Raw genomic sequence first — 14528 nt, forward strand, 5'->3', positions numbered from 1 at the left:
AAATGATCAACGCTCTTGGTTCCTGCCGGCTGCTCATGCACTCGGTAGTGGGTGCTAGGAACGTGATGACAGTATCACAGTATCATAGGCGCCATTCATGCATCAGGCATCCAAACATGATTCGCATTAAAAGTTAATACACTTTTCAAATCCTAGTGGCGGGGGCTACTGGGTAGGTCTAGTTATGTCAGATGTTCTATATGAAAAGCGTACTTTGTGTAACTAATAACTTTGGCCCCGCTTAACAAATCTCCACAAATGCATGCATGGAAAGTTTTAGGAAGATACGTTTAGATGGGGCAAAGAAAAAAGAGGGGACCCAAAATGCAAAATCTCCATGCATTTTCCACAGACTTCTTCAGACTGGACTACAGCAAAAACTGCTGAAGGTTATTAAACCCAAATTTGTCAGGAAGCTATATCTTGGTTTGCAGATTGCGCTGTAAATCTGTTCAGTAGTTTTTAAGAAAATAAAGTTAAAATAATATAGATATCTAGACGGTCTTGCGAGAATCCCTCAAACCTAATTTTAAAAAAAGAGAGCGTTCTCATTGGCCCCCACATTTTTTTACCCTTGGGCCAATTCCCTCCAAGGGGAGTTAGATTCCTGCAGGAGTTAATATTCTAATTGTCTGCCAGCAAAATGAGAAAAATGTTGGTGGCAGCTATTTTAGGACTCGGGGACTTAGTCTCCTATCCTGAAGTGTTAAATGAAGGGTTAAATGAAAAGAAATATAAGTGGGCAGGGTAGTGATAACCCACCCCCCCAGGACCCATGAATTGCCACAATAAAAATTAACGCCAGCATTTGTAAAGCGCACAGCTACCTCCGACTGAGGTGTCCTGGAGCTGGGGGCCATCGGGAAGATTAAGCAAGCTATTGCCCAGAGTCACATGGTGCTGGGCTAACCTGCAGCCGGAGTCGGGGATCGAACCGTGAACCCTGTGGTCCGGAGTCAGGCACCCTGGCCGCTGCACCACACCGCAATCAGCAGGACTCCTACAGGAAAAGAAAATGGCAGCCGGCACCACATTGTTCAATTACAGGCCATGGTGGGCAAACCCCCCAGACAGCAAGGCACCCACCTTTAATAATGCAGGCCCCGGGGATAGAATTCCAAGGTCCAGAAAAAGCTCAAGGAGGAGGCTGTGTTCAGGGAAAACTAAGTTCCTCCAGATACTCAAGCCCTACTATGGACAGCCTTTACTTGTATCAAACCCCTGACAGTCACTAAACCTACATTGAGAAATGAAGAGAATATGAGTAGAAAAGTGGGTACTGTTAACACTGATTACTCTACGGAGAGAGTTTACTCTGAACCACACTGTTTGCAGATAGTGAAACTCTCATGAGGAATACACCTCAGCGTATGACAAAGTATCTCCTAAGAACACACCATCCAGATTCCACAGAATGAACCATAGAAGCAGGCACAGACACAAGGCTGTCAGGGTACGGCATCAATGTATTCTTTATGGACACCATCAACCCATGAGGTAAAAGAACAGACGTGTTTCGGCGAAAGCCTTTATCAATCTAGTTGACGCCATTTCATGCACTCTGCGTATAGTCACTCCCACTGTAAGTAAACGATAAACATAGAAGACATACTCTCCAATGCGACTGCACAATGTATGGCTCACAGAGCCTATGAATATGTACTGCAAAATGATGTCCACAATATTAGTAAGGCCATTGTTGAAATATAAAAATGCACAATGCATGATTTAAACAGCTTGCAACAATTGCCTCATAACGGCTGACATAGATCAAATAGCATTTGCAGCCATTGTGTGCTGAAACGTTATAATGGGAATATTACTGAACAGCTAAATGTGCCGTCAAATTAAAACCTCTCGTAATGCCTGAACGTGTAAAATATAATATATTCATGTTTAAAATTAAAAACCATCATACTGCTAAAAGTAATTTCCTTGTTCAGAGGAGACAATCTCAGCCCCAAAGTAGATACTGCCTCTGATCACAGCAATGCCGTGACGCGCCCTCTGACCTCCATTTTGCAATCCAAGTTAGCTCCTGAACTGTATAAAGATGCTGCAGTCCAAAACAGTTATAAAAGGGCATGGCAGCGGAAAAATGCTGCACTCCGAAGTATAAATGTACAAGTGTGCAATGTCAAATATCTGCATAAATGCCCCCCACTCACCGGAATACAGCTCCCAGGACTACCAATCCCAGAATGCCCCATGATGATTCAAAAAATTGCCCTCAGGAGATACTGGCAAATATTGAATACCCGAGGTATTGAATAGAGGATAAGATTAGACCAGGGCCGAGGCGAGAGTCTCAGACTAGAAGGATAGCAATAACCAGGCGTACACTTTGGGTGAAGTGGGCCAATGGAAAAATAGGTGAGTGAGCCAAACAAGCCTCACCACTTCGGCATAGGCGTCAGCAGTGCCACAGTCACCAGTAGGGTCCAGTCTCCTGGACAAGGCATTTCTTGCTGAGAGTCGTGGACCCCGTGCTGGCAGTCGCGGAAACCGCCCCGCTGCAGGATCCAGTTCCTTCCCGGCTGCCATCCTTGTTCCTCTTCCTGGACGTCAAACTGGGGGCTCCAGCCACATATTACATCATTCATGACATGGTCAGTGACATCACTGATGACATCTCAAATGACATCACTGATGACATCACTGATGACATCTCATTTGACATCACTGATTACATCACTGATGACATCATCCAGTGACTGTGTGTTTCTGTAAAGTTTAAATATGTTTTACATATTGAAGACTGAGTGGATGTATAAGTGTCTGGATTAAGGATTTAGTAGGTGCGTGACTGACTGTATGAGTGAGTGATTAAATGTGTCTTACTAAATGCATGGGTTAGTGACTAAACTGTCTGAATGTGTGCATCAGTATGTCTGCTGTTGTGTAAGCTGCTGCATGTGTTGATCAGTACCTATATGAGTGGCTATATGGGTTATTGATTGGTTACCCAAGTATTTAAATGGGAGACTGAGTGTGTGTGTGGGTGGCTGGGAAGTGTGTGACTCGTGCATAGATGTGTGAGCAGTTGATTCACTAGGTGTATGAGTTCAAGAGTGCATGTGGAAACAGCTATATGGGCGGTTGACTGTGTACATGGGTGTGTTGGTGAGTGAACGGATATCTCAGTGCTACATGTCCAAGTAAGTACATATGTAAAACACAGTGCATGTGAGAGTTGGCATATATAAATGACTATACATGAGAGCCAGTGAATGTGCGAGTGGCTGTATGGATCATTGTGTACTTGTATCAGTGATTGTATAAGAGAGTCAAGGGTAGATGTATCAAGCCTTTTGAGATTTGCAAAGGCCAAAATTCTGCGCATTTCGTCCTTTGCGAATCGCAAAAGGCTTTTTAGCATTTTTTGAAATGTATCAAAAAATCGCAAAATAAGGAATCGCAAAAATTTGCGATTCCTTATTTTGCTTAAGCATTTAAGGAATCGCAAATTTTGCGATTCCTTAAATGCGATGTATGTGGGTTTTAGAAATTGCCAATTTGGGTTAAGAAATCGCAAATTACCACCAACTTGTAGTTGGTCGTAATTTGCGATTTCATTTCAAAATGCCCTATTTGGCATTTGTGAAGGTGGCATGTGACGCACATATATATCCATAGGGCATGTATGTGCACCATATGCACACACATGTAAATTTCAGGGGTGCAGCAGGGTGTCTTTGAGACATCCCTGCACCCTTGAAATTATTCTCAATTAATAAATATTTCACAATCATTCCTATGGGCCTCCTGGCCCATAGGAATGCATGGGAAATTATTCCTTATTTGCGAATTCGCAAATTGCGAATTTGCAAATAAGGAAGACTAAGAAATCGCTAAAAAATAGCGATTTTCTACATACATTCAATTTTGCGATTTCTTAATAGCAATTCCTTAAAAATCGCTATTTAGAAATCGCAAAATGGAATCTTGATACATCTACCCCTAAGTATGGTTAGTATATGTTTGAATAAGTAAGTTGTTGTGAGTATAACTGTATAGTTGAGGAAATGGAAGTGTGATTGATTCTTTGCATGACTGACTAGGTGTGTGAGTAACTCCCTGAGAAGGGCTAGAGGGTTGGGGGTCTCTACCCTGCCCCCTTTTCGTGTTTTCCATTCTTGTTTTGGGCTCTCTTGTGCCTCAGTTCTCCTGAAAAACAAGATGGTGGCCAACACTTCCTGGTTTGGACAGTTTGGAATGTTGACAGTCAACTGCCAGCCAATCAGAAACTCGCTCGCGCACGTAAGGGTACGCGTACGGTGCGCGTACGTGAGCGCATATAGATATATAATTTGCTCAACTTCAATTTTCTCAACAACTACTGGAGGGATTTTCACCAAATATAGAAAAGGCACTACTGCATACCTGTCCCTACCATTTTGCCAAGTTTGGTGTAATTCCGTTCAGCCATTCGGGCTGGAGCCGTGTCTAAAGGTCCCATAGAAAATGCCATTTGAAAAATTTCAAATTCAATTTTCTCAAGAACTACTGGAGGGATTTTCACCAAACATAGCAAAGGCACATGTGCATACCAGGCCCTACCATTTTGCCAAGTTTGGTGTAATTCCATTCTGCTGTTCCGGCTGTAGCCATGTCTAAAGGTCCCTATGGAAATTAACATGGGGAAAACACGTTTTGGGACCCCCCTTTCGGCCCCCGCATGACGAATCCCCCCGAAACTTTCAGGGAAGGAGCGGAGCTGGCCAAAATTCTGGAAAATTACACGCAGATTCCTCAATCGGCGCCACAGTTATTCCCAATAGAATGTTGAGGGCATATAGATATATAATTTACTCAAATTCAATTTTCTCAACAACTACTGGAGGGATTTTCACCAAATATAGAAAAGGCACTACTGCATACCTGTCCCTACCATTTTGCCAAGTTTGGTGTAATTCCGTTCAGCCGTTTGGGCTGTAGCCGTGTCTAAAGGTCCCATTGAAAATGCCTTTTGAAAAATTCAAATTCAATTTTCTCAAGACCTACTGGAGGGATTTTCACCAAACATAGCAAAGGCATATCTGCATACCAGGCCCTACCATTTTGCCAAGTTTGGTGTAATTCTATTCAGCTGTTCGGGCTGTAGCCGTGTCTAAAGGTCCCTATTAAATTAACACGGGGAAAACACGTTTTGGGACCCCCCTTTTTTCTCTGCCCCTGCTTGACGAATCCCCCCGAAACTTTCAGGGAAGGAGCGGAACATAGATGAGCAAATTTAAGGAAAATTACACGCAGATTCCTCAATCGGCGCCAACGTTTTTTCCACTAGAATGTTTGGGATTTCCTATGGTAACTAGGTCCTAACTATATATATCTACTGGCGACTGCCAGTAGGTAATAAAATATATATATATATATATATTACAAACCAACAGCTCTGGTAATAGGATTCCGTCAAGCCTGCTCGTGGGCGGTCTGAGGTGGGGCTACCTGTTGCCCTATAAATCCAAAAACAAACACCCAGTTCGTACGAACAGACGTACTCGGACACTTCCAGTTGCTAGTGCGCGAAAGTTTATAAGGCAGGAAACAACGAGTTTCACCTTGCGGCTTGTTCACGTACATATATATACACATATACATATATATATATATATATATATATATATATATCCAAACATCAATGTGGCAAGACACATAAAGCTGTGCACTTGGGCTTGATGCAATACATTCAGTTTATTCCAGCTTACTCCAGGAATCAAGACGCTCACAAATGCGTTCCGGCCACCTGGCCTTCGTCAGTGTTAGTTACCACATTATTCATTACCTTTAAATAAGAAATAATTTCACACGTCAGTCCAAAAAATTATCAAAAACAAACAAAGGGCTTTAGAAGGGTTCGCTCATGAGTGTTTTCAAATGCGGTGACTCTTAAATCTTCACCTAAGTGTTGCTCTCCCCTTGGAAGTAGTGGCTTGCAAAAAAGTGGAAATGGCGACTAGCAAAAAAGTGGATTATGACACGTACGTGAGGGCGTAGATTTACGCAAACAATCTTACTTTTGTGAACAAGGCCCTACATCTCAGATTTTTTGTTTACAGCGAGCAATCATTTTTTCAGCTTGTTTTTAATCGCAATTGACGTTTTAAAAATGTTTTATTTACAACTCAAAATGCAGGCCATGCCTATTGGTTTGCCAATTCTTATTCATAGAAGCTTGCAGTTCTTACCTTTTATAAACATAAAGAAAAAGAGCATGTCTGGAACTAGTAAAAGGGTGAGTGTAAGGAACTGATAATTCTTTACAGACGCCTGAGACTGTTAGTGATTTGCACAGAGGTCATTTGTTGCTAGTTTGGCACTCACTGAACATTGCTATGTTTGAAAGATTAAAAGTTCTGCAGTTCAAGAAGCCTCGTCAACAGTAGGGAGGAGAGCCCAGAGCTAAGTTCAAGCGTTGTTCTATTTATTTTCTGCCTACTTGGCCAGTTTTTCCTTCTTTAATCTCTCCGTGGACACTTCCTGTGAGCTAAAATATTGTTGTTGTTTGAGTCCTGATAAATGAGATGCAACTACTGTCACTACTGGAAGAGAAGTTTTCACATGGTCCGTTCTTATCACTCCCATGTCCCAGTGAGCAGGGCTTGCTTATTTAAGCATACCGCGCAATGTCATTTTATTTGTTGAAGTGTTTCACGTTGGCAAGACTTTGATTTTTGCCTAGACAAGAAGTCGAGGCTTGGTGAGCTGTGAAAACGATTCGTTAGTCAGTTTTAGTTAAACGTGCATGGCGTTTTTAAATGACACTAACAGTTCTTTAACTACATAGCGAGAAAATATCTCCTCCAGCACCTTTTAGTTTTACAATGCAGTCCTAATCTAGCATGTCTGCACTGATAATCACACCATCAAGTGTAGCCTAAAAGCACAAAACCAGAAGCAACTAGAAAATCAAGTATTCTGCATGATGAACCTTTATCATTTATGATATATTTTTGCATTAGTACAGTACTTCACACCGTACTGTGTGGCTCCAAACCTGCATCATCCGAGAAACTACAACGGTGCATAGATTACTTGAAGTAAACATAGGTAATCAAAAGGAATTCTTTTCTATTTTTGTAAATTTTCTATAAACGTATGGTACTAAATTGCATTTCACGGCATATAATAAATATGCTACTTACCAGTATGCATCTGTTCTTGGCATGTAGAGCTGCAGAGTTACACACTGTGCATAGATCGCCACCTAGTGTTGGGCCCGGATGTCTGCAGTTATTTTTGTCCTGAAAAGTCTTTGGAAGTCACAGGATAGGTGACTCCTCCCTTGGACAATAGTGCGCATGGGCATCGGCTCCATCCTTTTCCGCCACCGGGCTCGGATGTGTTTCCTGAGCTTTGTGTTGGAACCGAATTTCCTTCGGCGCGCAATCCTCACCAGCATCGACGGTATTGCTTCGAACGCATTTCCAATCGACAATACTCTTCAAATTCAAAGTCTTCGATTCCGGTCATCGACGAAGGCCTTTGGGCCTACCTAGGCCTCATCTTCCAGCTCATGGAAAGGACGCCATTTAAAAAGTATCCTCGATGTGGGTCGAAGTTTCCCCGCACCGATCTCCATGAGGTGTGCAACCTTTGCCTCTCACCGGAGCACGAGGCCAGAGACTGTTCCGCTTGTGCCTCTTTCCGCTCCAAGAAGACGATCTGGGACCGACGAGCTTGAAGAACAATGGCTCGCTTGTCAGCTTCGATCCCAGACGACATCTTCAAAGAGGGCGTCGACGTCCCAGAGCAACATCAGGAACATGACGTCGACAGTAACTCCGAGGCCAAAGATTCAGAGATCGAGGACATCACTCCGGCGCAGAGGGTCGTAAGTAAGAACGTCGACCCTTCCTCGACACCTTCTAAAAAGGCTACCGTCACACCTCGCCCTCGGGTGAACAGCGAGACACTGCTTCCCATGCCCCGCCTTTGAGCTCGGCAAGGAAGCCTAACAAGCCTTTAGGCGACTCGGGCTCAAGTCAGTCTACCCCTAGTGCCGGCGCACACCTACCAGCACCGAAAAAGAAAGCATTGTCTTCCTCCACGCCAGCTGCTTCCACATCTAAGCTCTCAGTGCCAAAGACTAGCACCGGTTCCTCAGCACCAAAACCACACTCGGAGCCGAGTAAAAAATTGCCACTGACTCTAAACCCTCGGAGCCGACAAAACCATCGGAGCGGAAAAAAAATCTGATCCCAGAAAACCACATGAGCCGAAAAAGACAAATGTTCCACCGGCTAAAAACACTGCTAAAGAACATGTTTCGAAGCCGAAAGATCCTCACGGTTCAACGCCAAAAAAGCCCTCGGCACCAAAAGATCTACCTCCCACAGAGTACTTGTTCCATCCAGACCCTACACAAAAGACTCTTGTTAAAGATCCAAAAACTGGTCGACTAACTCTTAGTTCTAAAAAATGACCATTGGACGCGCCTGCACCTGCTCCTCATCCAAAGAAAAAGGACATTGCAGCCGCTCCATTAAGAATACCCTCTCCTCCTTCTTCTGCTCCACCTCATATCCCCTCACCACCTCCTCCCCCCTCACCACCTCCTCCCCTACCACGTCACTCCCCTACACCTTCTCCTACTCTGTTAGCAGAAGATGATAACAGGGATGAGACCTCTGATTAGGCAGGGGGTGGTGCAGATAGTGAGCCACAAGAACATTCTAGTCCTCCTGGCTCACCTGACCTTTGGGACAACAACTATAGCACCCCAGATGTCCCTAAAATCCCACAAGATGACATATATCCCTCCTGGCCTTCCCCACCAGAGGACGAACACTTCTTTCTCTATTGAGGTCCAGTCTCTAGAAGGATAAAAAAGTTATGTACAACCTGGAGTGACACACTGGGTTACAGTTCGCAGGAGGAAAGACACAGGTTGCGAAATGCTGCGATTACTTACTGGTAATAGTATTACAATGAGTCCTTCTCTCGCCGTGATGAAAGGCACTGATCTATAAATTACTGTTTGGTCTGACTACATTTCAAGCCTCTCAAGCTTTCTTTATTTTCCAGATTGTTTCCCCCTATCCCACCTTTTCTCTGTTTTTCCTGTTATAATCATATGTTTCGAATCAAGTGAATTTCAGGTTCCTTAAACAGTTAAAATATACCGGAGGGGTCAGGAACCACAGTTTCTCCGATATCAGAGTCAAAGAACACCGCCAGTGCTCCTTACGAGGTATTATACAAAGTTTACATCTCGTACTTAAGCTTTAGTACTACACAACTGGCATTTAATTGTTTTGATTCACTAATAGCATGTACCTATAATGTTGCAGCTGGGAATATAATTAGCAGCAAAGTTGTATATTAACTTCTGGAGGGCTATAAAATGAGAATTACTGATTAGACAAAAATGACGGTAGATAACTCTGAAATCCTTTTTCGACTTCACTAGATGATGCAGTTCACGAGGTGCGAAAAGCAACATCCAATAAACTAACAACTACTCCACACGTGATTTACAATGCCACAACCTGTCTTAGAGAAAAGCAGAATAAGATACACCAGCGGATATATGGCCTAACAACCAGAGCTGGGTTCCGCCTTCACCTCAACATCCTGTGGTTCTGGGCAAATGACTTGATCTCCCCACGCTATGTCATCTGGCGCACGTGTAAGGAACTCTAGTGCCTCTGTGCCCACTACCAAATTCCCAATATAGGTAAAAAGCTGCAGGAAAACACCAATAATTACAGCTGTTTAAAAGATGCTAATATTTCACAAATTAATGGCCCCCAGTTTACGTACCTAGGAAGGTTGGAAAGCCGAGTAGCTTCTTCAGAACCAGAACCCCTCCCTGTCTTGAGGAGAGTGCAGCAGTCCTCGGTCGCTCACATAAAGCCTCTGGCAACGAAAGGATGGCGCTAGCTGAAAGTGCTCCACTTATAGAGAAGGAAAGAGACCAGTGGCAGTCAAGAAAGCTGAATAAAAAGCATTTCAGGAAATGAAAGCTTCAGGACGTCGCTTTATTGATCTCCCGACCAAGAGAAAGGATTGCACGGAAAGTATTGATCTTGTTGTCACTTCGTTAACATGTCGACAGCATAATTAAACTACGATTTGTTAACTTTAATTTCCGGCAGATCGCTGCCTGCCCGTGTATGCCTCCGCGGTGCCTCTTTCCAGGGCTTGATAGCGCTGTACTCTCGCGGCCCCGATTAGGTCATCAGCGCAGGGGAGCTCCATGCTTGCCTCGTCCTGACAAAACTCGGGCTTCCATGTTATTTACTTGATCGATTCTGCTGCCAGCACAGCCACTGGGCGCCTCCATTCATTCTGTAAGCAGCTACAGGAAAGCACGTCAATCCGATCCACGCAAAATGTGTGACGTCACTCTTGCCAATCAAAGCACGTGCGTCCAACGTGAGTACAGCCCTCCTTGTAATAGTGCACTCAGTAGCTCAAGTGCATCCTGTATTAGGGCACCCTTGATTAAGAGTTAGGTAACTGGCTCTCGAGTTGCAAACAGTTCTTTCTATGTGACTAGGACGCCAGTGAATATATATTGATATTGCACTGCGGTGTGGTTCACACCTTCGAACCAGGCAGGGTCATCTCAACCACACACACATAGCACTGGCATATGAACATGGGGCCAGTATTGTTGTCTTCGGGGTCCTTGTCGTTAGAAGCTACATCCACCTGGATCATGCTAATTCCCCTGGTGGGAAATACTATCACCCATCCCAATGGTGCTCCATTTATTGATTTTGAAGGAATGATCTTACCTGCTCATATTAATACATGCAACATGACTCATGTATTCGGTTAGGTGTCAAAATATATACCGAATTGTGTTTCCAATCATTTACTTATCAAAATTTTATATATGAAAGATTACTGAGTAGGAATTATTGAATGTGCTTCGTTCCCTTTGCATTACAGTGATAAAAGACTTTAAATCAACTAGAAAAGAGCTGGATTTGAGGGTGTCAATTACTTATTATAATGATTTTTTTTGCAGTTTTGTTTTTATAATGTGAACTTGGCCCAAGAGCACGAGGACACTGTACATGACAACCAAATGATATTACACATTTTTAGGCTGACCCTACCAGACAGCACACGCTGTCTGGTTGCAAAAAAAACATAGTTTGGGCTTACTAAGAACATCCACGGGCTTTCAGCCCATCTGTTGCTTAGCAATGGTTGGTTTTACTGTCACTCTTATTTGCTTGCTTTCTATTCAATGGCTTTCCTTCTTTTATCCTCTTCATCTTATGCTTTTCCTTCACATCAAGCATAGCCTCTTTACCATCTCTTTGATTGGATAACTTCTATCAATCAATCAATCAATCAATGACATTTATAGAGCGCACTACATACCCGTAGGGTCTCAAGGCGCTGGGGGTACACTTATTCTGCTTATTATTAAGGAACTACTGTTTTATTTGTGTTTAAGCACTCCACAAGAATGTATGTGTTTTCCAACTATCTCCCTTGTGTGCGTTCTCCCCACCAGCATTACTTTTTCTCACCCATGAGCTTCTCTCCCCTCACTCGCATTTATGTTGCTCTCTCTCGCCCCTGTTCTCCTCTCACCATGCTCCACATTGTTCTTTCACAGGTGCTTCTTCCTTTACCCCTGTGCCCTCTCCCCCTTGCTGCTTCTTCATCACCTGTTGTGTTGTTTCAACGCCACCCACTCCCCAACTAGCTCCCACAAGCTGCTCATCATTGGTTTTTGAAGGTGATTTCGCCTTTGTCCCCAATAGGTAAATACAAAGAAAAAAAGTGTGTTTCGTATTGTAAGCACAAGCATGAGTGTTAAATATATATCCTCGCCTACAAAATGATGCGTCAGCCACATCAATAAGCATTGTTTTTGGCCAGGCCGGGAATCAAACCTGGTTCCACAATTCTTAAATAGGCAACTCTGGCTGTTAGGCCACATATCCGCCTAATACAAGACTCTAATGAGTAATGCTTGAATGGAAGATGTTGGCAAGATTGCTTCATCTGTAGGAGAACTAGGGCCAGATGTATGAGTGCTTTTAGCTGTCTCAAACGGGAAATTGGGCCATTTGTGACCGCTAAAAAGGGTTGTAGCATATACAAACCCTATTTTGTGAGTTTGTATTATACTACGACTCGCAAAATATGGTTTGTGAGTCGCTATTAGGGTAGTGCCAAGGGCGTTCCTTCCTAATTGCAAGATGCAATGGTATGTATATTGTTTTGCAACTGCATAACAATTGCAGATACCACCTACTCCAAGTAGTTGGTAAGCCAGGCGCAAATGGAAAGGGGTCCCCAAGGGGCCCCTTCCCTTTTGTGAAAGTATGCAAAATATTTTTTTAAGAGCAGGCAGCGGTCCCGATAGCCATGGCCGCTGAAGTAAAAGTGGCCTGTGCTATTAATTAATAAAATGAATTAATAAAATAAAAATGTGCGCCCGCTAATTTGAAAGTGGCCGCTTGTAAAATAAATAATTAAATAAGCGCAGCCACTAAACTGGAAGCGGACCACACCGTAAATTAAAAAATTAAGTACGGCACCTATAGTTAACACAGACCTCATAGCAATTTACATAAATACAGAAGTAAGCATGTGGAGTGCTGCAATGTCGGGGGGAGAATAGGGGAAGAGCATTAAGGAAAATAGTTCTCACCAACTTATAAAGCAGAGTATGTAACAACACCAGTAAAAGGTCCAGTCCTTATGGGCGGTAACAAATGGAGACAAGTGGCTACCAAGGAGGGACTAATAAGCCTCATAATAAATCGGAACCCAGCGTTTATGAAGGACAATGGCACAAGCCAATTAAAAATATGGGCAGAGAGTGGGCAGGGCTTCTAGTGCATATCCTAATACAGCATGCCTTGCAGAGCAAGCAGTGCATACGCGGTGCCGCTAGGCTCGACGTAAAAATTAAATGAAAACTCTTCATTTCTTTCTTTTAAAAGCGTCCCATTTTCCTTTAATGAAAAAAGACTTCATTTGGAGAAAAAAAAGTTGCTTTATTTAAAAAGCAAACACAGACATCGTGGTCCACTGTCCCCAGCAGACACCATCTTGGTGATAGTAGCCCAATCCCATTGGGTCACATATTGCGACCTGCCTCATAAATATGGATGAAGCAGGTCGTTTGCAACCCCAATGGAAATCGCTAAATTTGTCTGAGACACATTAGTACATTCCGTTTTGTGAGTCGCAAATTGTGAGTCGCAAAAAATCACAATTTGCGACCCGCAAAACAGAATGGTCGTACATTTGGCCCCTAATTTCGTACATTTTACCTCAAAGCTTTAAGCATATTTTTATCGAGGAGATTGATTTGTGTATGCTTATTAAACAATGTCATAATACGTATAAAGTGATGTTTAAAAAATGTCCTAATAACTATTAAGTGATGTTTAAGCATTACCCTCTTCTATTTTAGGTCTCGGCTGGCGATAGCAGCGCGGTTGCGCTGCTCTCGGCATTCAAGATCTTCTTGAAATCAATACACTTGAGGAAGGGGACTTGAAGCCCCGCCCCCTCTTACCATTGGCTTGTGGCATAGCTAATGCTAAACGCTGGCATTCTATTGTTAAGGAGGCTTTTTAGTCCCTCCTTGTTTCCGCCCTGTCCACTTTTGGCCCCGCCCACCGGGAGTGGATTTTTAACAGGCGGCAGTACACAGACTCCTTAAATTATTAGCTAAGCACTTTTTTCCCCATTCGTGTAGCTGCCAAAAGAACTGCAAGTGCTTTAGAACTTTGTATAAAAGGTCAAATGTGTATGTGACTCATTGTTTTTCATGCAAGACACAATACAGTATTAACAAAATGGGCCCCAGATGAAATGCATACATTAGGCAGGGCGCAGGCCTGGCAAAGCAGGAAGGAATCCGCTCTTCTCTCCAGCAGCGCCTGCCGTGAACCTGGGATTCATCTAATTGCAGTGATCTCTGTGGTGGCCTTTGTGTTCCCCGACTCGCTTTTAGGAAAAAAATCCATTGGTAAAATTTACATAATGTAGAGAATTAAAATACTAAATACTCCAGCGGACGGTGATGGAAACAGTGGGGCCCGTTCCGTCATCTGGGTGTTTGAAGAGCATCCCAGAGCGCGGGACGGCTGCCAGCCCGGATCCTCCATGGTCGTATAAGGCTCGCTCTGCATCTCGGCTGCCGCTCAGCCCCCCCGTGAAGCACGCAGCCACCTCGTGCCTGTTTCTAAAAACTAATCTAACTGCAGACTAGTGTGCGTTATGTGGCTCCGGTATACAGGAACCAGGCGTTTTTAACCAGGTTGACCTTCTTTTACGTATATATAATTTATACTAGTGTAACAAATTTCCTGCCCCCCAGCAGAAGGAAGCGGGCAGGGAGCTGAGGGCTTGTACCACCCCAGAAGTCCTGCCAGCAGCCCGGAACACCGGAGCCCAGCTGCTAGCTCCAGCGGTAGCCCATACAGTGCCAGCCCCGCCGACGACTAGGACCACCTGGAGGACCTTCTTGGCATCATCAAGAGAGAGATGCCCCCCTTGTGTAAAGTCAGCTCTTTTCTCATTGTCACTTCTAGTGT

General features: G+C 43.7%; 1 protein-coding gene and 1 non-coding gene across 2 annotated transcripts in view; both read right to left on the reverse strand.

The window, feature by feature from the left end:
* PDE3A (phosphodiesterase 3A) overlaps nt 1–14528 on the reverse strand; it is a 1268538-nt gene that overhangs the window by 689905 nt on the left and 564105 nt on the right. The gene's annotated exons all lie outside the window — the stretch shown is intronic.
* LOC147751603 (small nucleolar RNA snR46) lies at nt 3386–3576 on the reverse strand. Its single transcript, XR_015300320.1, has one exon. It is a non-coding gene; the product is annotated as a small nucleolar RNA snR46 (small nucleolar RNA).

This window comes from Lissotriton vulgaris, chromosome 1_1, assembly GCF_964263255.1.
Source record: "Lissotriton vulgaris chromosome 1_1, aLisVul1.2, whole genome shotgun sequence".
NCBI lineage: Eukaryota > Metazoa > Chordata > Amphibia > Caudata > Salamandridae > Lissotriton > Lissotriton vulgaris.